This window comes from Galleria mellonella, unplaced genomic scaffold (genome assembly GCF_026898425.1).
Source record: "Galleria mellonella isolate WM207_F2 unplaced genomic scaffold, CSIRO_AGI_GalMel_v1 utg40, whole genome shotgun sequence".
Classification (NCBI taxonomy): Eukaryota; Metazoa; Arthropoda; class Insecta; order Lepidoptera; family Pyralidae; genus Galleria; species Galleria mellonella.
The window spans coordinates 4,913,297-4,940,529 of record NW_026442094.1 but is presented as its reverse complement, the minus strand read 5'-3'; the positions used below and the strand labels follow the sequence as shown (position 1 = coordinate 4,940,529).

Genomic DNA, 27,233 nt, shown 5'->3' with positions numbered 1-27,233 from the left:
ACGACTATACGATTTTATATTATTATTTATATATTTACGTCGATCTCAAAATTTATATAATTGGGATAAGGGTAGGAAGATTATGATGTATTTATATATTTAAGTGTTAATCATAATTCTGAAATCTCGCAATTTCTTGTGTATTTTAAAATAAAATAAAATACAACCAATATTAGTACTTTACATCTACATTATTTTTGACTATTCTCTCTTCAAAAAGGTTTCTTTTTGATCGATGACAATGGAATGGAAGTCCCTCCTGCGCTAACGGTATAAGCTGGCGGGACACCAGTGAATGGTTATAGTTGAGGATGAAAGCAGATCAGTTAGTCCATCGTGACGAATTCAAGAATTAATTACGATGGTTTCCAGGGGTAACCGCCTGCAGGTAGACCTGCCAGGGTATATTGCTAGCACTGGTGCTATTAGATTCCATTACTAACAACCCTTTCCCCTAAAGCATTAGTGATGAAACCACCATTTCCAACTGCTTGTTCCTGGGGGGGGGAGAAGGGATTTTTACTTTTTTTTTTTTTTTTTATAAAACTTAGAATGGCAAACAAGCTGACGGCCCACCTGATGGAAAGTGGTAACCGTCGCCTATAGACATGAGCAGTACCATGGACATAACAGAGTATACTGTTTCGCTTATGATACCCCCATGCGTTGCCATTCCTGAGGACTCAGGTGTTATTCCTCTGTACCCAGTAAATTCACGCCATATCCCACCCTTCAAACCGAAACACAGCCATGCAAACACAACTGCTTCACGGTTGAAACACGAATGGGACAGAGGTACCCAAGCAATCGACTTTTGTACAAAGTAACTAACGGAGATTAGCAATCCCATTACTAGCAATATACCCTAACAGGTCGATCTGCACGCTGTTCCTTCTGGAAACCATCGTGATTAATTTATCGTTGAATTTGTCACGATAGGCTAACTGATCTGCCTTTTTGATCTAACCTATCATCCCTCACTGGTATCCCGTTAGCGTACACTATTAGAGCAGCAATGTTCCATTATCATCCATTATAAAAAAAAATGCTTGTACATTTCCTCTTTATGTATTTATATATTGTAAGTATTGGTTCATAAATAAATAAAATAAATACATACACTGCCAAAAGTGATACAATAAAAAACGTTTATCACCGGTGCATGTATTCTGTCGCCGTTACTGTCAATGTGTGATAAACGCCACCCGTTGGATTTAGACGTAAGAGTGCGTACGAGACGGGATATAAATAAGAAATAAATAAAGCCGCTTTTAAGATACGTTGAAAAGTGTCGGTAGCGGTCAATACCTGTGTTACTGATACCGCATCGATGGTGGCAGGTGGTATTGAGGAGGCGTTGTAAAAACTTATTTGTCTTAGGGTCTCTTAAATGTTATTAATATGTTAGAATAAAATCCTAACTAGAAGATGTCTGTACCTTAGATTATATAGATAGTCTTCATAGAAACGCTTCGAAAAAAACGGGTACATATTTTTATACAATTTTACGTGATAGTTATGTGTGATTGCTTTATAACTTCTATATTTTTTTGTCTCATAAATTCTTATACAATTTTAGAAATTATGTCTGTCGGTCTGTGTTTATTCCAGCATTACCTTATTTTATACTACTCCATGAAATTAGATGCGCTTTTCACTGTTGTTTTCATGAAGTTCTAACTTACTAATTTAATTTTACAATTTAAAAACTGGTGTATATTTCATCTTGATACGCCATCTAGCAGTGATACATGTCAATGGTTTTCCTACTTTTGAAATCCACGCGTACGAAGTAGTAGGCATAAAGCTAGCAAAAAGTAATTTATAACATAATACACATAAATTGGTACCAGAAAATTATATCTACGATTATAAATCATATAATTTTAGATGGAATATTTAGTGTAAAAAATGTCCCAAAAACGGTTAGCCAATTAATAGCTAAAACGTAATATTTATTATAACAAGCAATAATTATAATAAATTGGTATTCCTTTTTAAGTATTGATGAATCGGCAAATTATCGGCAATTATTTATACCAGAGGGAGACTTTGTACAAAAGTCGATTGCTTGGGTACCTCTGTCCCATTCGTGTTTCAACCGTGAAGCAGTTGTTTGCATGGCTGTGTTTCGGTATATGGCGTGAATTTACTGGGTACAGAGGAATAACACCTGAGTCCTCAGAAATGGCAACGGATGGGGGGTATCATGGGCGAAACAGTATACTCTGTTATGTCCATGGTACTGCTCATGTCTATAGGCGACGGTTACCACTTTCCATCAGGTGAGCAGTCAGCTTGTTTGCCATTCTAAGTTGTATAAAAAAAAATCGTTTATGACACAAAGTTACTTGCATAAATTTGTAACAATGTTATTGACCACTTATTGGAATTTTGTCTTTGGAATAACAATCTCTTTATTGTACTCAAAAATACAGTCATAATTATAATTAGAGACAACGACTGCATAGGTCCCGGAATAAAATGCGTTACCACTAAGGGAACTTATGGTCAAGGGAAGGGCGACAGCGTCCTTCTTATTAGATTATCAAAGGCCTGACTGCGGTTACCAACTCGTCTGCGGAGCATGGCAACTATTGGCAAAACTCTCCGATGACCTATGGGGGCGGCCTATGTCCAGTAATGGATGGATAATAGCTAAGATAATGATGAGAGACAATAGGGTTAATTTTGAGGCACCATTTTTTAAACTTATTTCTAAAACTAATATTTTGAAAATAATAGTTTAATATTATTATAAAGAAATATAAAATAATATACTATTATAAAGAAATTGAAAAATGTCCACAATAAGCGCCTACTTCGATAAAGACGCACCTCGTCGAAGAAGTACCGGGAGGGAGTATCGAGTCCACGGCAGGATATACTCGATTACACAACGATTAACTCGAGTATCGTAAATCAATCGAGCCATTACGACGCCATCTGTCAATAATGGGAGCGCATGAATCACGAGCTGTATCTCCTGCGTCACTCAAATATAAAATAATCTGGAAATGCTATCTTATATGAGACATTAATTGTAAATCGATTTCTAAAAGAAGGTTCTGGTTTGGGATATTTTATGTAACCAGTTAATTAAACTGGCTCCTGTCTTTCAAATTTGTATTAATTGTATTTTGGGAACTAGGATTTTTTCAGTATATATATATATACCATATATATATATATATATATATATATATATATATATATATATATATATATATATATATATATATATATATATATATAATGGTAAGACAAGGTTCTTATTTAGCTAAATTCGTATTCAGCGATTTCGCGTTGGATTTCATGACAAAATACGTATGGGAGTAGACCCAAATTATTGTGAAAAGAATTTATTTGCACTCTTATAACTATTTTTAAAGGTATAAATTAAGTAGTGTACCTAACTGATAACTTTTAATTAAATATTTTTTTCAAATTTATCTCTAATAGTGTTTGTCATTGTATATTCGTTCGGAGAACATGTAAACAGTTCGATTTTTAGAGCTCATTTAGTTAAGTGTGCGCAGTGCCTAAGTTATTGACATCTTGTCGAATTAATTACGAATGAATGAATGAAAATTCTTAATTTTTACTTAAAGATCATATTAGCCTTTAACTGTCCACTGCTGAACATAAGCCTCCCCCTAGGGGGGTTTTACTAATATTTGCCACACTTGGCAGGCAGAATGCCTAACGCAGTTAGGCTGTAGAGATGTGTTAAGATGAATACTGTTGCACATCCCTCGCTCTCTATTAGGTTCCTCTTACGACAGCCACAGGTAGGAAGGGATGGCCTATTCTATGCCGGGACCACACGTCAAAGAAAGATAATAATTATTATTAATTCATTACCAAAATCAGTTTAGAATCAGTCACACTAGCTATTACACAGCTGAATTCAGAAATTCAACCCTATTGAAGTTACAGGTAAATAAATACAATGATTTTTAAGATGTCCGTTCCATGTAATTATATCTGTGCTTCTAAGTGTTGCGGTTTACGTTGATATGTTGACTCCTGCGATGTTTTTGCATTTATAATTTGCATTTTTTATACTTATTGTTTCTCATTAGGGTACGCGTTGATGATTATTGGTTTGGTGGTAGAGTGATAACAAATTTGTAAAGAAGAGGTGAATGCATTTAAGATAAAACACATTTATATTTTTGCTTTTATATTACATACATTTACATTTTTAAGTTGTTTTTATATTATTTATAGTGGATTATTTATAGTGTACATGAATAATCCTTATGCAAATCCAAATATAAATTGTTTGCCTCTAATTCTTTATGCGTTTTAATATTTTTGTGGGAATACATTTTTATTTCAATATTTATCTAGACTTTATTGATTTTACTTTAAATTTGAAAGTAAATTTATAATTTCACCTTAAGAATAGCATACTGGGTAAATCTTTTTTCTTAATGTCCTCTATTTAAATGTTGTCTGGAAGAGATTGCGTAGCGATAGACGTCTTTTGTATCATTTATCACTAAAATTCACTATTTATTATTTTTTAAATGGCGCAAAAAGAGTAGATATAAATAAATAAGTGTCTCCTCCTATAACAGTGGTATATAATATTATTTGGTCAACGGTTTAGTGAAAAGTTTTATATAGAGTTGTTTTTTTTTCCATGGATATCAATATGACTTAAATTATAAAAATAAAAATAAATCGTAATATAAAAAAAAATTCATAAAAAAACCTAAACTTAAAACTTACTTAAATTACCTTAGGACTAATGCAGGAGAAACCTCGATTACAAAAAGACTTATGATAATAGATAGATGATAGAGTTATATCTAATTGTCGAAGATATCGCGTTACATGCACACAAAAATATTTTTGAATTGAACCCCTCCTTTTGGGTGTCGGTTTAAAATATCTATGCATATATTATATTGAAATTCTCTGAAAGCAGATTAACTTTTCGTTGGACGAAATTCCATTCAATCAGATGCCATCGGTTCACGTGCGCACGCGCTTCCGATGTGACATTCCGCGCGTGTCGCCCGACCCCAAGCGGCTACTGTGACACTCACTTTATCTTTCATCGGCTGATAAATCGGTTGGTTGACCGCATGTTATTACATGAATACTGATGATGTTCGGAGATCTTGTTTTTATGGAACGTATTAGGACAGCGCCATCTAGTGAGTTTCTTTAATAGATGTAGTTCTGCTAGCTTTTTTTTTATAGATTTATGGAACAAATTATTAAATGGATTTTACTAAGAACTAGCAATTGCTCGTGGCTTTGCTCGTGTGTGGTATTCGGTTTTCGAAAACGATATAACACACTATTTCTTAGCAAAAGACTAAATTTAAAACTTATTAATTTTTATTTCAACTAAGTGCCTAAATTTAAATGTTCACATGTCTAACTTTTAAACTGACGAAATTCCATACAGTTTTACACAATTAGGGGTTAAATTTTCAAATTTCTTTCTGATTTTTCAGCTACACTATATAAACAACCTATCTGCAAAATTTCAAGATTCTTGATTCAGTGGGTTTTGGTTGTACGTCGATATAAGTTAGTCAGTCAATCCACATCCACTTATATAAGTATACCAGCTGACTCTGCAAAGTGTTCTTCTGCCATATAAATTATTTTTTATGGATAGGGACACTCTAATCACCTAGCGGTATGAAATATACTTTACGATCTATTCTCATATCAAATACATATAAAAACTTCATAAAAATTGGTTGAGCTGTTTCGGAGGATTGCGACCACCAAACATCGTGACACAACATTTTTATATATGTATATAGATATGGATGGTGCGAGAAGGGTCAATAAAAAAAAATTGTAAAGTGATCAGACTTCTTAATTATTAAGTAAATTATTTAAAATTCAAAGAACAAATTATTAACGTTTGTAAACATACAGATATTGAAACGTTTTAAAATAATAGATATATTAATAAAATGTAACTTCTATATTCTTACTTGTAAGTTATAGAAATAAAAAAATAAAAAAAACTAAATAAATATTTAGTGAGGACCACAAAATCAAATATTTTAATATTATAGAATGATATATAATTTATTTGTATTACTGACAGGACACAAATAATAACAGATATATATACATATGCAAAAACAAAAAAAATAAAAGACTACATATAAAAAAAAAGGAAAATATATAAAAAAAAGTGGCATAAATTTTTATTTCGTGAGTGTGCACACAATAACACAAAATCATTTTAATGTAGTTTACATTATTACATTCATATACATTCCGCGTTAAGATATTGAAAAACATGACATGTTTTTAAACATTTAAGACCTCTTCTCGCGTTACATGCGTGGATATCTTGTCCTCATGCTTCATTAACGATGTATATATAAGGTTAAGTACGAAATGTTTTGATTGATTCGAGTTTCGCAACTCCATTTAAATATGTCCACTTAAAATTAAATTGTAAATTTTTAAACGTTATCGGACATGATTATGTTTATATTTCCCTATTTTTAAATATCGAAAGAGTTTTTTACTGCAATGTTGTCAGCATTGGAAACACTGTTTTTTCTAATAATGATTTTAATATCTACGTGTGTTATTTTAGTGTATAAAACGGTATAGTTTTTTTTCACCTTAGAATGGGAAACACACTGACGGCCCACCTGATACAAAGTAGTAACCATCGCCTATAGACATGAACAGTATTATGGACATAACAGAGTATACTGTGTCACCCGTGATACCCTTCATGCGTTGTCATTTCTGAGGACTAAGGTGTTATGCCTGTGCACCCTGTAATTTCATTGTCATATCCCACCCTTCAAACTGAAACACAGTCTCTCACTATCGCATTGAGTATTACGATCATAAATATATTTTATTTATTTATTATCAGAAATTGAAATAAAGGGCATTGAGCGTTGAAAAACAAGAGTGATAAATTACAAACCGGTCACATGGTCACCTTACCGAAGATTCAAATTTTAACAAATGGCCTGTCATTTTCACACCGTTACGTTTTATTTTCGTAGTGAAGGGATTAAAATTAATTATTGTAATTAGTTTTGATTGCAATCAAATGCCTTTTGCCTTGATCAACGCTACTGACAGATAAGCAATCTATTATACAAACAAAGCTATAGATTACGTTCGTTTAAACCAAAGATTAAGTAATCTTTGTATAGTGCAGAAAATATATTTTATTTATACAGATAAAGTGAAATCTTTAGCATGCTTTTAGTGTTCTGCTAGACTGGACATTTTTCTCTAAAAGAACGCAGGTTTTTTTATTTATTTATTGAAATTATGACCATAAAATGTGATACAAAAAGCGGATTTAATGTTCTTGCAAAATACATTCTCTCTCTCTCTCTCTCTCTCTCTCTCTCTCTCTCTCTCTATATATATATATATATATATATATATATATATATATATATATATATATATATATATATATATATATATATATATATATATATATATATATACATATATTTATGATGAATTACTGCCTATTCGAATACTTGTTTTGATTTAGAAGACTCAACAGGTGAGATTGAACACGCATCTTGAAGGCATATTCATTAATTTCATCAGATTTCGCCACAAAGTACTTTGTTTTAAAAAACTACGAGGCGATCAGCTTTCCAGTTGCAGTCAAGTATCATCATCATCATCATCATATCAGCCATTATCTGTCCACTGCTAAACATAGGCCTCCTACAAAGACTGTCATAAGGAATGGTCCTGATCCAACTGCATCCTCTGGCACCCGGCAATGAATTTGAGATGGGCAATGGGCACTCAATCTAGTGAAGGGTCATGCTACACTGTGTTTGCTCGTACAGGGTAGCCATTCAAGAACCTTTCTTCCCCAGCAGTTATCAGTCTTTCGAATTATGTGATCAACCCATTGTCATTTCAGCTTGCTTATCTTTCAGTTATTTATCTTGCAGTTAAGTATGGGAGGCTCCAAATTTTTCATATTTCGATAAAGCAGTACAAAAGACTTCAGTCTTTCATTTTCGGGTTTGATTTTTTGACAGTTTAAATACTACTTGGTTAGTATTTTCCATCAGGTAGGCCGTAAGCTATATGCAATTGAAAATGCAAATAACTGAAAAGAAAAGCGGACGGATAGTTTATATAGTGTCTTAGACTTTTGAACCTACTGTTTATTTCTTACTCTATGCTATTTTTAATATTAACACTAAACGAGCCGCCATTGAAACGGCACGTGTGGACGAATGGGCCCCCCGTGATTCGATAATGCGATTATACAGCGCAATCGATCGATTATCAATCGAATCGACTCATAATAAGCCCGCACTTTCACTGGGTGTGAATGTCAAATCTCAGCCGTTATTAAATATAGATCGAAATGTAATCTGACGATGCATTTGTCTCGGGTCGAAATCCTTTTTGTTACGGTCATTATAATTTATAACCGACTTCGATTACAGATTATAAACATGACTTGCATAATCTTTATGATATACTTACTTTTTAATGCACTCAGGACCACGTTTTAAATTTGAGATGCGGTAGGTGCCTTGCAGTTTATTTATTGATACCTAAAATATATTTATACTCATACATAAAATCCTCACTAATACTATAAATTGTGAAAGTGAGTTTGTTTGTTACCACATAGTGCCTTAATGGCTTAACCGATTACTATGATACTGTATTCGAAATTCGAAACAATATACTCTGTTATGTTCATGGTACTGCTCATGTCTTTAGGCGACGGTTACCACTTTCCATCAGGTGGGCCATTAGCTTGTTTACGCGGACGAAGTCGCGGTTAAAAGATAGTATTTAATAATTATATTATTAATTTTCTTTTAAATATCTTTATTTTTAATAGTGTTCGCGACTCGTTGGTAGGCATGTTAGTATGAGTCAATGAAGTCCCGGGTTCGATTCTTGTCAGGAATGATTTTTTTAAATTGTTTTGGGTCTGGATATAACACTGTTACTTTGTTTTATTTATTTATCACAGATAGGTGAGCAGAAAGAAATTAATGATGTTTGTTCACATACAAGGCACATTTATAAAAATTGGATTTATTATTTATTAGGCCATTACGGCCGTTCAAAAATTGCCATAGCGGACGGTATTTCACTCCACGTGGCGGGGTATTGGTTAAAGTTTTCAACTAGCAATAATCACATCTCGGATTAACCTCATTGATTATGATATTGCCACTGCGCAAAGCTAAATGTATAATGGTAGCTGAAAGGATGTATTGTGTATAAAATATGAAATGAAAGTGCGGTCTAAAATGACAGTAGCGCCATCTAGTGATATGATACAGAACCTATTTTTAGACTGCTCATTAACACATGCTTGGGTTATATTTCTGTATTGTATAATAATACGGTACGGTACGGTATAAAATTATATTATATTAGGTCATTAGCATTAAGTTTATTTTTGTCAATCGGGTCAATTTAGGAAATAAACTTTTTTAAACTGACTCGGTTGTGGGTGATCATTATTTATTATTATAAATTAATAAGAATAAAGCATTTCTTCATCAACCACAAATAATGGCGAAAGAATATGTGATGGATAAATGTTATTAGAAATTAAAATATTTTCCTTGGCACGTTCAAAGGATCCGAGGTTCTCCATCACATATTCAAGAATTAGGTTATTTTTTTATTGGATGATAATAAAATGGTCAAACTGCATGTGCCAACTATTGAGGGATGACAGGTGAGAATAAAAAGGTAGGCCAGTTAGCCCATCGTGACCAATTCTACAATAAATCAATTATTTAATTATTAGTTTTGAGGGGGAACCGCGTGGAGTTCGATCTAATAACGTATATTGCTAGCAATGGAGTTAATAAGCCCAGCACTAACAATCTCTTCTCGCCCCGAGAATTAGTTTCACGGTGAAGGAATTCTAGCGCTCCAAGTCTATCCACTATTTGATATTAGAACTATTCCTTTTTATTGAATTTTAGAAATATCATTTCAGTATTTGTTTTTATCAAAACCGTTTGAAAAACAACAATGAACTCTCAGAAGCAAATTACAATTTCTATTTTTAATCATTGTGTGGGAGGATGACACAAACAAAACTTGAGCGGATCGAATTGTGCGCCGCGAAAATACTTGCACGTAAAGTTTTCTCAAAGGGATCCACTGAATGGGACGGTCCGGCCCGGTGTCCAGTCACGATCCGGTATTGTGGCGGTTTTTTGTATGTTTGTGACGCTCGACTTCCGTGTCGGAGGTCGGCTCACCGCGCGCATCTCCATTGTATCGATTGAACAACTTACATCTGCTTTAATATGTTGCTAGCAAACTTGTTATGGGCGAATTAAGTTGTTTGCAAGTTTGCGGTTGCGTAATGCATAAGGCATCTTTTTACGTAAATTATATTTTTATCTGTCGGAAGGTTGAAATCATAGAGGTTGGAGCAATATATAATTTTTTTTGTAAATAATCTCGTGTATTTTGTTTTGTAAGCATATTTTATTTCATCATCATCATCATATCAGCCTTTAACTGTTCACTGCTGAACATAAGCCTCCCCCTTAGGCGGTTTTGCCAGCAGTTGCCACGCTTGTTAGGCAGATTGGTAACCGCAGTTAGGCATTAGATGTTTTAAGAGGGACGCTGCTGCCCGTCCCTCGCCCTCCCTAAGTCGTCTCTTACGACACTCACGAGAAAGTAAGGGGTGGCTAATTCTATGCCGGGACCACACGGCAAACGAGTTTTATTTAGTGGAGTTGAAAATCAAGATTACAAATATATCTTTAGTCTGTTGTATGTGAAAATAAACAAGTTTAAATATTAGCCATCTTGTAACTCCTGCCATGTCCATAGCGACAAGATCTATCAAAACAAATATTAGACTATCACCGGCAAAGTAGTTGGCCATGTCCCCATAGACATGATGTTTGATAATTAGTTTTGATTGTGTATTTGTGTTTATTGATGTGATTTTTATTGCTGAATAATACAATTAAACTTTTTTTTAAAACAAAAAACATAATGCAGTTTCAATTATTCATGTATACGTATCGTTAATGGGTATTATGATTTCAAAAGTTAAAATGTGTCTTTACATTTACCACTAGTTTTTTGGTCTTACTTATGAAATTTACGCATACGAAGATGCGTAAATTTCATAAGTAAGAAAACTAATACAATTCTAGATGGCATATCAAAGTAAAACATACATCAAATTTTCAATTAAATCTTCAGAAATACAACTATGAAAAATACTTTAAATTTGGTGTAGTAGTTTTAGGGTGATGTTGGAGTAAATATACAGGCAAACAGATAAAATTTCTAAAAAATATTGTCTGATTTTATTGCTCTAATTAAAAGTCTGCATATTTTTCTTAAATATCTCGCAAGTTTCAGTGTCGATAACAGTGGAAAACCGACGGGTCGTCGGTCGGGAGCGATGTCGTGACCCGATATGGTCCATCGCTCACGATGTTAGATCTTCTTTTTCATCTGAACACCTTCAATGAAACGACAGTTAACCTCAAAAAAAAAATTTGAAAAAGTCAACCCTTCCAACTATACCGTGAAAAGTTTGATTGTATATTGTTTCGTTGCATTTTAACCGTGCAATCACGAACTATTCAATGTTGCTCGGTCATTTTAAAACCAGGAAATTCCATTGTTTGAACTATTTTATTGATTTCTTTTGTTGCCATTATGAAAAATGTGACAATAAGTTTCGTGATCTACAATATACAAGTAATAAGACATAATAAGTTGTAGTGAGAATAATTTTTCTTTTACGACAGTGGCAAAAATGCATCTCACCTAATAAAAACAGTTACTGTAATTTTGAGTACCAGGGTTTAAAGTGAATAGCAATAAGACATTGGTGATACAATTTTAGGAAAAGAAAATCCTTAAAGTCGGTCTTAGGTATATTTTTGTTTCTCCTTATTATTTATTTTTAACTATATTGTAGTACTTTGGGAGCAAATTAGTTTTGAATACTATAAAAAAATAATTTATAAGGTTGGTGATGTTCATACTTGTGGGCATCAATTAATATTTTCAATAAAATGGATCGTCAGTTAGTTTGGCACAATCGATAATATAAAAAAAAAAAATTTTGCTCCTTTATAAACAGTTATATCTAATTTTATATTGTAATGTAATTCTTCCATTCAAATATTAAATTAAAAGGAATAGATGATATGGTCGGAAAGGGAATGAATATTGAGATAAATGTAATGAGAAATGAATGGAAAAAAACATATATTACAATTTATTACAATCATGAATTCAAAGTGATCTCTGTGCTTCAGTAGTAACATCAAGCCATTAACTATTATTATTAGACTGAGATAGAAAATTAGTTTGAAGTTAATCCACAAGTTGCGAAAAATCCACAGTTATTACTTTTTATTTAAATCTAAGACCATGCAAAGGAATCGGCAGTTTCATTATTCAAATACAATTGAAAGTATCAACGGACGTCGGCTTCTTAATTACAACTGAAAAACTCAAACTCTTTAAATTCGATTTCTATTTCTATTGGCAGCAACACGTGCCTTTCAAACAGCTCATTGAACATTAAGTGGTCTACATTCATTAGATAGAAATCTTCCTTGAGAGCAATCTCTGGGATCGAGCCACAATTAATCTGGCACACAGAGACAATGCCATCAAACTGAACTCATTATCGGTTGCGCAATATAACCTTTGCCTTATGGGTGTTGAATGGTTCTTACATTGTACAATAAGTGTCTGCTGCCTTGACTATTCGACGCTATTCAAATGTTGCCAGTCAGGAAATAAATTTTTAATTGTTAATTTTTTACATATTATTCCTATCATATTATATTGGGTATTGAAGTTAACTGGCTTTGCAGTAATAATAGTTATTTTTACAAGCTATTAATTTAACTCGTTAGTTGTTTGATAAAATCTTACTATTATTTAAACCAGTTCCCGTTATTTGAATTGTTTATGATGTATGAAATAGATGGTGATGCAATATTCTGATTTTCAATAACGGGTATAGAAGTTATCCAGATATATATCATTATTATCTGCTGTTATTAAAGTTGATCTAGCAAATTTTGATTGGTGATTGGATAGGAGTTCTGATTGGAAAATTAAAAAATAGAAATTTTATAGACCGACCAAAATTTTGGGGTAACAAAACTTGGAAGGGGGGGGGGGGGGGGAAGAGATTGTTAGTAATGGTACCGCCCATTGCTAGCAATATACCCTGACAGCTATCCTGCTGAATTCCACGATGGCGTAACTGGCCTGTCTAGAGTTTAACAGCCCCATTGCTAGCAATATACCCCTATCAAGTCGATCTTCACGTGGTTCCCCCTGAAAGCTATTTTGAATAATTCGTGTTGAATTCGTCATGATGGCCTAACTGACCAGCTTCATCCTCACCTATCAACTCTCACTGGTACCCTGTCAGTGTATACCGATAGCGCAGGCGGGGATAGCATTTCATTATCACCCATTAAAAAAAAAAAAACTGGCCTGTCTTTTCATTCTCACCGATCATCCCTCACTGGTACACCGCTAGCGTATACGTTTTGTATGTACTACATGTACTAAGATATGTAGTTATAGATGACATTTCTTGAAATCAGAAAGTTTTTTTAGTCGAGTTTATAAATACAATTGTAAACTCAAGTAAAACAATCAATCATTTCTTGATTTTTGTCAACATAAAGTCAGGATAATATCCGAACTCTAGTAATATTTCCATGGAGTTGAGAAAGCTTGTAGGTAGCTTATGACCCCAAAACATGCGGGTACGTCAACTCGTGACCCGCTCTGACCCCGATCTAGTAACCGTCTGGTACCCATTGTCTCGTGGATTTAGAGGTGGCCCATGTTATGTGTGACGGCGTCAAGTTTATATCCTGCATGTTATTTAGTACGTCATAGGGAACGAAAGAAAAGTTGACGGAAAAGTCATACAATGCGAAAGTAAAATGAGACAGGTATTGTTTGAAAGAAAAATAATTTTATGCTGATGTTAATAATTTTGAAAGATTATTTTAAAAACTAATTTGATGATACCACATTGCTAGTTTTCAGATCACACTCATTCTTCCAACGACACGACTGTCTATCTGCAGTAGTTGACAAAAATTATCAATTATATTAAGTAATCTCTCAAATATAATATAGGTGTATATTGATCGTCAAAATCGTTACATTATGGAATTAATACGATAAATGTATACGTGTCCAAAAAAATCAAGACAACTTTTTGAAATCGCTGGAACTTCTACCTTGTACCACAATTTTCACCGATAGGGTTATCATTCGGATAAAAGCGGCTATCTGTAATTGAATTGTGTCTTTTTGACAGTATGTATGTGTGTGCGGCTTATATAATTTGTCTGTGTACACGTAGACTTCATTACTTTTATCACTTTTATCTTACCTTCATCCGTACAAGGTGGACAGTCAGAGTAGAAGCAAATAAATGTATGAATTTGATTTTTTATGTGAGTTGGACCATTTTTTTAATGAATGTTGAGGAATGGCAACCTTGCCTGCGCTATCAGTATACGTTGGCGAGACACCAAATAGGAATGACAGGTGAGGATGAAAAGATCGTGAGAACTCCATCAAAAATGAACTTCGATGGTTTCTAGAGGGTACCACATGGAGGTAGATGATGGAATATATCCCTAGGAGTGGGGACTTAACTCCCTATTATTCCTTTCCTCTAAATCTTCTCTTTGATCCTAATATTTAGTGTTACCTAATCTCGGCGTTGAGACTAGGTCAAACCAGCCGTGGTCACATTGAATCCGCTAAATTACTAAGCGTTATAAGATCGTAATTCAGTTTACTTTATCGAGACTTGAGTCGAATAATTTAAGTCATAAATTTCATTAGCTGATATTTGTACTAAATTTAGGTTTTAACTATATTTGGAATGAGTGACAGTAAAATTAACCACCGACGAGCTGACGCGAAGATATTGAATGTGAAGCAATTTATCTGAGAGTTATTTAACGTATAGTTCAGTGTAAATACGTAAAGTTATTTAGTTAGTTTAGGTGTTGACAGAAATTTTCAAGGTTTCGTTAAAAAAATATTTGATTATAATATTGACAAAATTTCAGAAATTGACAAAATTTAAAATTGCGGCTACGGATGCAAATTCCGTTAAAAAAAGTAGAATTAAAAATAGCGAAGAACTGGCAAAGATATGTGAAATTTATATTCTATAATTAATCTAAATCCCAAATTTTACCCTTTAATTTTTATTATTTTTACTATTTTTATACATAATAACTGAACAACAGGAATGTAATTTGACGAAGCCTAAACAATATTTTTTAATAAATGATAATGGGATGGTAACCCCGCCTGCGCTATCGGTATACACTGATGGGGCACCAGTGAGGGATGACAGGTACGAATGAAATGGCAGGTCAATTAGCTCATCGTGATGAATACACGTGGAATTCGGCATGATTGTTTCCAATGGGGACCACGTGAAGGTCTACCTGACAGGGCATATTGGTAGCAATGGGACTAGTAGTCCGCATTACTAACAATCCCATCTCGTTCCCTGCTATAAATTTAGGCAAGGCCTTGCGCTTAGTTTCCTTCCCCTATCTTCTACAGTAATACGTTGTAAAACACGTAAACTCACGATTCTTAATTTTTCGACATCGCGGTAAGATTAGTAGGTGAAATTATGTAGCCGACTGGATTTTTAATCGTTGCATATTTAACCAGTGAGTCAGTCAGTCATTCGTCAACTGTCCACTTTCATATCGTGACCCAAGGATATCAATCGATAATTTCTACATTTCTGACACGCTATTGTTCGGCCGCTGGCTCGATCAATCATAATTACGGATGTGATCGGATTGTGTTTGTATAATTAATTGCGTCGCCCTCAAGGTAGCCCTATGCGGTATGCACTAATTGGTACATTGTAAACTAGTTGTTTCCCGCGTAAATGAACATACAAAGTAATTTAACACCTGTTAAATTGGGACATAACCTAACAAAGCACCAAATTTCATTCAAATCCATTTAGTCGTCTAAGTGTAATTGAGTAACAAAATCTTTATAAACTTTCACATATATAATATTAACAGGATTACAATATCTTTACTGATAATTCACTGTTCATTCCAAAGGTTGACTGGTAGAGAATCCTACTAGCATTAAGTTCGCGTTCTGTACCTTATTTTCTTTTGGTCAATAAATATATAAAATAATTTTACCAGAGGGAGAAACAAAAGTCGTCTGCATAGGTGCACTTAGCGAGAGGGCAGGTGGACTGCGCTCACTCCAAATTTATCTGGTATCCATCTTAAGATTCGACTGAAGCTTCGCAAAGTAACATAACATAACAAAGACTTATCTCAAATTAAATATACGCCCTTGAGGTCAAGGGTTTTAGGTTAGAATGGAAAATAATCTTAAATGTGCAAATGTGTATATGTATTTCTGTCCTACTTGTGTTCCTGTCACCAAGCAGCTATGCTGGTATAGCTGTTTTGGTTTGACAGATGGGATATGGTAGTGAAATACAGGATGTACAAAGATACAGAAAAGTAAAGAAAGCTCATAAAACGTAGAGTGAAAAAGCACTTAGTGAGCTGGCATAGTACGGCCAACTCTTGAGACTGGAGCATTCTTTTTTCTGTTAATCGCATTCGTGAACCATATCGTCTCTGTGTTGGTTCAGAATAGTGCGGTTACATGGAGTCCTATAATATATATATATTATCATTATCATCATGTCACCCTTTAATTATCCATTGGTAATAAGCCTCCCCTTTGGGCGGGGGTGCCAGTAGTTACCACGCTTGGCAGGCGGATTGGCAATCGCAGTTAGGCTTTGGAGATAATTTAAGAGGGATGCTGTTGTCCATCTCTCGCCTTCCATTAGTCGTATATATATTGGTTTATGGGTATGTTTATCACGAAAGAAGTCGCTGTTTTTAGCAGTGTAAAATATATTTGTCTATTTTAATAAAGTTAGACGTCCATAATATATTCCTAACAACTGCATTCCTAGTGCAAGTTGATTCCTACACGAGCATAAATCCCCTGGCACACGCACAAGTGCGGCCGAGTGACAGCTAACAAAACGCAAACACAATGTCACGCGAAATATATCGAGCGGGAAAATAAAGCATTTCGCCGTGTCCCCGTTTCGAGCGGCCTCGAGCCGAGCGCGCCCCAATCTTGATATGGTTTCGTGGGAAACGCTCCTCTGCCAGGGTAATTTATTGCCTAGCGCTGAACTACATGCGGCTGACGTCTTAATCCGGCGCGCGGTGACGTCCACTCGTAAATTCAAATAGCGAATGGCCCCGAAATAGTGTACCCGCGTTGTCACTTACAATGTTGTATTCGCGGGGTTAGATTTCGTTTGAATATAAAATTGAAGCGCAGAGAAATAAGGTTGAACGTTTTAATAAAGTACATTAAGTAAGTAAGTTGATTGAGATAGTAGAGATACCACATCTACCAAATTTAAAAGATCCATGGCATATGGCACTATGTGCTAACGGAACGTTACGTAATTTTGGAAATTAGAAAATCTAATAGATAGATAGATATTATTTAATAGATTTTTTACTTCCCAATGTTCTTTTAACCGACTTTAAAAAAGTTTTTTTAATATTTTTATTATCAAATGAATAAACTACTTGTATGATGTAATGATAATCGAAATATTTTATAGAAAAAAAAAATTAATAATGAAAAAGTAAAAAAAATAAATATATTTTTGGTTCCATGATTAAATTAACATTAAGGTGTATTTTTATATACCATTTTAATAATAAAATCTGTATAAACATTGATACATAAAATAATCATAAAAATTGTTTAAATTCCTTTGAAATTTGATAGATAATGCATTGAAGCCGATTTTGAGATGGCATTTCATTAAATTTGTCTCTTAACCTAATATTTTAATTTAATAATTTTATGAAATAACTGTTTTATGGACCAACATAAACTAAAATTATTATAATTTTTGGTTTAAATTTCGAATTAAATTTATTAGAAAAGTACTTCATATTTGTTATATCTTCTTCACTGTTTAACTAATTCATCGTTTCATTATCGTTCCATCAGGTGGGCCGTCAGCTTGTTTGACATTATTGGTTTCATAAAAAAAAAAACTCGACCCGGTATATATCACGTTTCTATTTTTCCATACACATACTTATTGGATCTATTGATAGATCATGACGTATAATACTAGAGACATACATCTAGGATAGTACGACTACAGATTAATATTATATACTAGTCGTTTCCCGCGACGTTGCCCGTTTCTAACTATGTAGTTCTCATATATCATTTCCATTGGAAGGAGATGGCTCCATGCATCCGGTCTTATATTGTAATATATACTTAAATGATAACTACGTACCTAACACCTTCATAAAGTTTCAACCAATTCTTCTGATCGGGTATTATACGAGTATAGCATTTTATATGTGAATCTTTAGATTGATATATTTTTTTTATTTATGAACCGATTGAAATAAAATAAACACTAAATGTTAAGAGGAGCAAACCACAACACATTAGTGAACACCGTATTCAAATCGGTTAAGCCGTCTTTGAGGTTAGCGTGCAGACAAACGTACAAACAGACAAAAATTCTAAAAATCATTGTTTTGGGTTCTATTGCGTTCATAAAGCCTCCCTATAATAGTTTTTCTTATATATCTTCCATGTACAGACAGTGACCAGTTATGATTTTATTATATGTATAGATGACCTTACAATAAAAAAATTTCTGTGATAACAGATTGAATTTTTAATTTTAGAAATAGGATTACACAAATGGCATTCCAGAATTGACCCTAATATATGGTATGGGCCCTTATATAGGTACTATCATCTGAGTATAATAAATTAGGTCCTCTTAAAGTAGTTTCTTAGATCAAAATGGTACCGCCATTCATTGCAACATGCAATATACAGTGTTTCTCAACTGTAGCAGCAGCGCATCAGACATAACTCATTTAGATGGCATACCTCTAAATCAGATTTGTGAAGTGAGCCAAAGAGCTCGGTAACGTACGAATACTTAGCGGTGTAAATAAATCCGGGCGTGCTGAATGATGCACGACCTGTACAACGCTTCATTTACACAATAGTGACGTGTTTGGATGTATTTGGTAATTGAAACTATTATGGTATGAAATAGAATTTGGGATCCTACTAATATTATAAATGAGTAAAGTGAGAAAATTTGTACAGATTTGTATAGATTGTATATGTTTGTTACTTTTTCATGCAAAAACTACTGAACGGATTTGAATGAAATTTTGTAAAAAGGTAGGTCATATCATAATTTAAAACATAAGATGATACATAATGTAATGATGATATGTAATGATATGCTTATGACCAACGATAATTACTTACCTTCAGGTGAGCCGCGTGTACGTATGCCTTTTACGTTATAAAAAAAAACATGTTAACATATAATTAGTAGAAAGTAGGATGCGACAAGCAGGATTTTGTTTCACAAAAATAACGACTTAATAACGACAATAATAATAATAATTTGCGACTAACTCGACTATCGACCTGACAGATTTATCAATAAGAGTTCAGAATTAACAAATACATGAAGCATAATATATGAACAATATAATGTCTACATATAATATAAAATATACAATTCTATAAATTTATTTGTCTACGTTTTTAATGGAGTGTCAACAAGATTCATGTTATTGTCTTTAAAGATATCGTTTTAGCACTCTTAGACCATAAATGATCATCATATATTAAAAATAGACAACAGGCTTGACTATTATTTTTATTGATATAATATTTATTTGTTTGAGATATTTACACAGAGTTGACTATATTTGAAATTTTAATTCCGCAAATAAAAGCAGCAATTTAAATTGTGTTCAGTGTGTAACACGCACGCACGCACGCACGCACGCACGCACGCACGCACGCATGCACGCACGCACACACTAGTTTTTTTTTTAATTAAAATTGATTAGTCACTCCGTCTATACTATCGCTATACGTTAGTGGGGGATGAATGGTGATAGGCGAGTATGAAGTCCATTAATTAATTTCACTAAGTATTAAATTCGAAAATTTTAAGTGATAAAAATTTCCAGGGTTATGACAAATCTTCCCTCCCTTTCTACACGATGTTTGTCCATATAAGGTATTATTGTGCGTTATTCTTGAAGATGTATGGCCGGTTCATTGCCATTTCAGTTTTTTTTTTCAGATGATGATTTATTCATTTTAGATTAAGTTTGTATGAACGGCTAAAATATACCTTATCCCCAGGATATAACGATAACTTTAGTTCTTCTGCATATAATTTCAATATGGAGACAGTTTGTTATTAATGACAAAAACTATAATTAGGAGATGTCAATGAGAGGGTCAAAAAAGGAATTTTAGTAATAGGGTTAACAGTCTAATGACATAATGATCTTCACTGGAATCTGACGTCATTACTCGTGGTAAATTGGTTTCATTCTCACCTATTATTAATCACTGATACTCCACCAGCATATGCCGAATACCTAGGTAAGATTCTATTTCATTTTTATCGCATTAAAAAAAAGGTGTCAATACGAGTAAAGCGAGTGTTTTGCGCTAGTATACTTTACCAATAGATTAATGCAATCACTCGCGATGGTGCAACCACATGCAAAGCGTTATATTTTATGTTAAAGATAACACCTATAATTTATTCGTAACACCTTTAATCAATACGATATATTACTATTGGTTTTGATTCGATAAACGCGATCGCGTGGCTCGAACGTTTATAATGCACATCATATTTTACAAATAATGATCACTTGCAGAATTATTGGTGTGGATATTGGATATATTATGTAAGGGAATGAGGACTGCGTGGAAAACTAGAAGAATAAGTAACGTTAAGAGATGGAATGAATAAAATCGGATACTAGAAAAACCGAGTGTTATTTCGTTATTAATTTTAATGAAACTACCTTAGGGCATCACTATTCTAACAGACATAAAAAATGGATTTTCACATTTTAGAATAGGTATAATACAACGTTTAATTAACGTTTTTAATTAACGTTTATACGACAGCAGCTTCACGGTAGAAACACGAGTAGGATAAAGATATAAAATTTCTACAAAGTTTTTCTGTAGAAAAGGCCTAAGGCTTTTGGCATTCTATTCTCTTTACTTTGAAGATAAAGAGAATATAATGCCATATAGAGTATTTATATGTATATTTATAAATAATTTAATTTAATCAAGTACAATATCTTCGAGAGCAACAAAACAACTGGCTATATTAACAGTATCTGATTGAGGGTAGTTGCAGTATATCTTCTTGGGCGTTAATAGCTCCGACTTGCCTATTATTTTGTCAAGTGCCGATTTATAGATGGCAGTACTAACGGTACACCTTTGTAGTCCCGAGGTATATAGGCCGAGTGAAGATATTATCGTGCTGGATAGTGTTAAACTAAAGGTTATTTAGGTGTTAATAAAATAAGAGTATTGTGAGAAATATACGCCCTGTTATTTAATGAATGGGTCGGGTATCGGATATTATGGGAAATAGAAATCGGAATAGCTTTTATTTTATGTTTCTTTGATACAAAAATAATTTCAATTATTATGAACTTTTTGAAAGACAAATTTAATAAATTTTATTATTTTGAATTATTGCATTTAATGTAAACTTGAAAAGCGACAGGTATGACTGTGAATTTACAGGGTATAAAGGCGTAACATCATAGTCCTCAAGAATGGTAGTACATAGGGGGTACCAAAAGAATCACAGAGTTTTGTGATGTTCATGGGGTCGTTGTGTCTATAGGCGAAGGTTTCTATTGTCCATTAGGTGGGCTCTCAGTTTATTTGTCATGTTAAGTAACAAATAAAAGGCTTGCGTAGATTATTTAGAAAAATATTTAAATTTACCTACTGTCAGGATATTCCCTTATACGATGCTATTCCTTTTCCTTTATGCAACTTAGATTAACAAACAAGCTGACGGCCCATATAATGGATAGTGGTAACTGTCGTCTACAGACATGAACAGTACAATGGACATAATAAAGTATACTGTGTTGCCTACAACATCCTTTATGCGTTTTTATTTCTAAGGACTAGTGTATTTGCTTCTGTATATGGTATAATTTTATTGCTATAACCCACCCTTCAAACCGAAACACAGCCATGCAAACATAACTGCTATACGGCAGAAACACAAATGGGACAGATGTAATCAAGCAGACGACTTTTGTACAAAGTCTCCCTCTGGTATACATATATCTGATATCTTTGCACTTTGCGTATATAAATACATTATTGATTAAACATTTAAATCTGTATCTTAAAAAAAAAAAGAAAAAAAAAGTGTAATCTAATCTCCTCTGAAATTTCAAATGTTCAATCCACCTTCGAATCTTGCCAAATATAAAAGCACCGTAAATTTCCGTGGCAACAATTTTCCCATGTTTTCTCCCCCGTATTTTATTTCCCATGGTTTCAAATCGATTTTACTTGTATGAGCAAACCTCGTGACAACTGTTGGCTATAAGTTTTCTACACATCGAATCGAGAGCAGTAAGTTGTAAGTTGCTATCATAGATTAGAAAACAGATGAGACAAATTAACAGTAAGGTCAACTTTATAGATAATAATATTATACCTACATGTGTGTATTAAGTTTTTTTTTTAATGAATGATAATGGAATGGTAACCTCACCCGCGTTATCGGTATACACCGGCGGGGCACCAGTGAAGGATGATATAGGATGAAGTAGGTCAGTTAGCCCATTGTGACGAATTCAACAAGAATTGTTCACGATGGTTTCCAGGGGGAACCACGTGGAGGTCAACCTAATAAGGCATTTTGCTAGCAATGGGGCTGTTAAACTCCATTGCTAACAATTCCTTTCCCCAATGTGTATTCAGTTATTAGTTATATTTTCAAGGCTAAACTATTTGACACATTGGTATGGAATTTTAAGTGACATAGATCGAATTAACATTGTGTTAATTTCAATTGCATTAAAATAGAAGAAAAATGCATGGAAGGGATTGCAAGTTAGATATTTAGATGACTAGGATATTTTTTTTGGGTAGTGAATAATTAATACATGTTCAAGAATATTGACGTTCCTTACCACTTTGGGTTTACTGGACGAGAACTCTTACAGAGTTAAGCTCGCTTTTGTACATTTGTTTATTTTTGTTATATTTTTATGTATGATTAGTATGTACTATTAATAAAGTAAAAAAAATTAAATTAAAATTATTAACAATTTTTAAAGGAGTGTTCTAGAGAAACAAAAAATTGACGAAATCTTAAGGTTGAAATACATAATAAAAATTAATCTCAAATTAAATATTATTTATTTAATTAAATAAAATTGTTTTAAACTTATATGGTAATAAATTATAATATAATGATAATAAATATATTTATCTTTGTATACAAATATTTGAATGGATTTTCTGTCTTTCATTTGGTTTGTACATTGTTTTTAAAGTTATGTAGAATTAAGGCAAGAAAAGTAAACATAAGACAATCTAATTAAGTTTATAATTAAATTATGTGTTTACGTAACTTTTAAGAATAAAATATAAAGGCCTGTTTAGTTGTTTCTTCTATGTACTGTAACGAGCGATTTCACGGCGCGGGCGCATCCTTTCGCCACGGCTGTCGGCGTTCGATCACGCCGCCATCTTGTCTGCGCATGCGACAGATTTGTTGCGTCACACGCGCTACAATATTGTGGATCGTGTTACACTGCCCTGGATTTCTTTGTTCTTTGATTCGAATACGGTGAATAGTGTTGGTAAATATTGGATACAGTGCGAAGTTAATGCTAAATTCGTATTGTATTGTTATAATGGATAGATTAAATTTATGATCTATTTGCAATGCAGTGACCAACGTAATCTAAGTCATTGTGTTATGGCATGTCTGCTTAATTATATAAACGCGAAAGTGAATTAGTCCGCTTCTTGGATGTGGTGTTATAATATGAATGATGGAAGATCTTTCTAGAGAAAAATAATAGGCAAAGGCTCGAACCAACACGGAAAAAATCTTTGTCATTGAAAAATAATCATAAACATTGCGTAACGCACATATACACACATGCATGTACGAATGCGTGCAAGCACGCGCGCACGCATACACGCACGCAAGCACGTACGCACGGACACACGCACACGCACATATACATAACACGTGTGCGTTCTCTTACACAAAAATAACAGAGAAGAAACAAGAACCTTTTTTTTAAGTAGGGAAATAATACCTTTTTTTAAGTAGGGATCTACAGAAATTAGTGTAATCTCATATACAAATCAATAAGATCAAAATAAAAATAAAAAAAATTAAAAAAAAAAAACACATCTTTGGTGAATGACAGGACAATAGATCAGTAAGATTGAGCTTGGCTATTCATTACTACGATTCATTTTTGTAGAATAAATAATATCTTACAAATAACAATACTTTGTAGATAATATCATATCTCTAAATCTACACTGTATTTACATACTTCAAGCAGTTTGGAACTTGGAAATTTGTAGTCATATTATAGGAAGTTCGATTAGATACAAACCACGAGCTTGATGTTACTTATTGCAAGTAGTCTTTATAAATAAAATATTTAATTACACTTAACAAATAAATATTATTATTAATTAAATGACGAGCCTTTTACAATAGATCATAATAATATTATACTTAAGATTGAATTAGAAAAAAACTTTTAAACAACACTTTCAAAATTATCAAGATAATAAGGTTTTTAAATTTAAATAAAAAGTTTTTAAGAGATTATGTAGTATGAAATATTTTCTTGTAACTTAATTGTATCTCTATCTACATTCTGATAAAGTTGATAAATAAGTTTGCAAATTATTTAAAAAGAGATTAGGTATTATTGAATATCTTGTGAGACCTTCGGCAAATAATCATAGTGCATATGACTATATACCCTACTACAGGGTTGTCTATTATATCTTAGATCTATCTCATGTTAGAATTATTAAAATGATAATTCAAACTTTTTCAAATAAGTTTATTTAAAAAAATAATGATTTCCATTGAATAATAACATCCTACTTATATTTATTATTAATTGATATTTTAATAATATTTTAATGATTGCTATTCGCATTCTTAAACGGCTTAACGAATTTGAATGAAATTTGCTTTACAGATGGATCATACTTGCTTTCTTATGTTACAGATGGAGCATACTTAATCTTATTTCTTAATTTAATACTTTAATTTGTTAATTTTGCCATTTTAATGTTACGTGTACGTGGGCCATCATAAACTAAATTTAAAATATTATTGACTTAAATCTATTAGAAATTTAGTTCATAAGTTTATTCTTTAAAATAAAGATTTCGCTTGATAATAAACTGTAATTTTTATTTTATTTATTTATTTAATTTTTAGTGATAGGTTTTGAGATATGGTGCCTCAGAATTGACCCCATTGTTATATTAGTTGTTGTGTCAGCTGTTAACTGTCCACTGCTGAACATAGCCTTCCCCATAAAGGATGGGGGGGGGGGGGGGGACTTACACGTAACTGTCACACTTGACAAGAGGGTTGGCAATTGCATTTTGGCTTTTGGTGATGTTCCATCGACTATTAAATTTCCTTAGTAACCTCTTACGACACCCACGGCCTATTCTATGCCGTGATTACATTAGTATACTTGTACCGAATTCTTTGCTACATTTTTTTATTATTAGTTTCTAATTGTCTTTTCTGATTAATTTTTTACGCTATCTTCACGTATTTGTAATGCGTTCTCCAAATAATATGTTAGTATTTAATATAACCCTAAAAAAGCTTTTTTATTATAGACATTAATTTATTCCTTCGATTTCAGTATTAATGAATTTTAGAGATAGCCCCAATGTTTGGACACGTGACCAGCGTCCGCGACAGCGACAACTGGTTGCGTCGCGATCGCACGATTAGATCGTATCTCTATAGTATCTCGGTGCGCACGCGCCGTCCGGTTTATTCCGGACCGTGAAATTAAAACGATTCGTCTATGGTTAATGGGTGTTCATTAATTGTGTTGTAATGGTGTTTAATGTTGATTTGTTGAAACTTTTGTTGTTAAACGCTATTCGTATCTTCAAGACGAAGTAGATGACACAGCTTTGTTGAATTGGATATAAATATGTAGAACAAAAAGGAAAACGAGGAAAACATTTTTGTGCATAAATTAAAAACAAACACACATCAAATCGTGATTTTCTTCAAGTTGAAAAAAAAGATAATTGGCTATAGTCTCGATGCTTATTAAGACGCGTATCATTAGTGTAAAGTCTAGAAAAAAAAGGTTATATACCTATGCAGAGTAAAAAAAATAATTGAAGTAGAAAAACACTTTTTCGCCTTAAATTGACTGATGTTATTATCAAATTCAATCGGCCTCAAAAGAAATTCGATTTATGACAACCTTCCCTCCTCCTACTCCTCCAAGCATACCTTTTTATCGCAGGATGACAACATGACGGCCCATTTTACCGCTGTTACTTGACAGTTGGTACGATAGAGTCAGTTCTATGTTTATCAAGTAACCAATCTTGAACTCTATTGATTTTAATGTTTCTAACAGTTAGCGGTCAATGTGCTTTTATATATAGATTAGGTGTTGCTTTATGTTTGTTTTTCATATAGAAAGCATTTAAAGATATTTTGAAAATGATGACATGCCATATATAATTAAAAAAATCGAGCTGTGCTGTCGTCCGCGTAATTCAGTAAATTAAGTATCCTATGCGTGAAGGTAATAGTTAGAAAGTAACCTATCCGTGTACCAAAATTCATCCAAATTCGTTCAGTAGTTTTTGCGTGAAAGAGTAACAAACATCCCTCCATCCTTACAAACTTTCGAATTTGTACTATCAATAAAGACAGAACTGTGGATTGATAATCATCATCTTCTTACCCTTATCCCAATAATTTGGGGTCGGCGTAATATGATTTTGTCCATATTACAAAAAGACTTGGTTTTTTAGTTTTACGACCGGCCATCTGCCTGACGTCAACCCTCATTGGGATAATGTTGCATGAAATAATTAACTTTAATCGGAACATATTCCATTTAATAGGAATAATATGATTGCAAAAGAATAAACAAAATAGGCGCACAATTGACGAAGATATTCCATAATATTAATACAAAATAAAAATCACGGTCGAATTGAGTACTTTTTTAAAAGTAGTA

The 27,233-nt window shown here is 33.0% G+C and overlaps 1 protein-coding gene and 1 non-coding gene across 2 annotated transcripts in view; both read right to left on the bottom strand.

The window, feature by feature from the left end:
- The window catches only part of LOC113520385 (tRNA (adenine(58)-N(1))-methyltransferase catalytic subunit TRMT61A), a 91,953-nt gene that overhangs the window by 8,650 nt on the left and 56,070 nt on the right, over nt 1-27,233 (bottom strand). The window lies entirely within an intron of this gene.
- LOC113520447 (U4 spliceosomal RNA) lies at nt 9,075-9,213 on the bottom strand. The gene has a single exon (XR_003402351.2). It is a non-coding gene; the product is annotated as a U4 spliceosomal RNA (small nuclear RNA).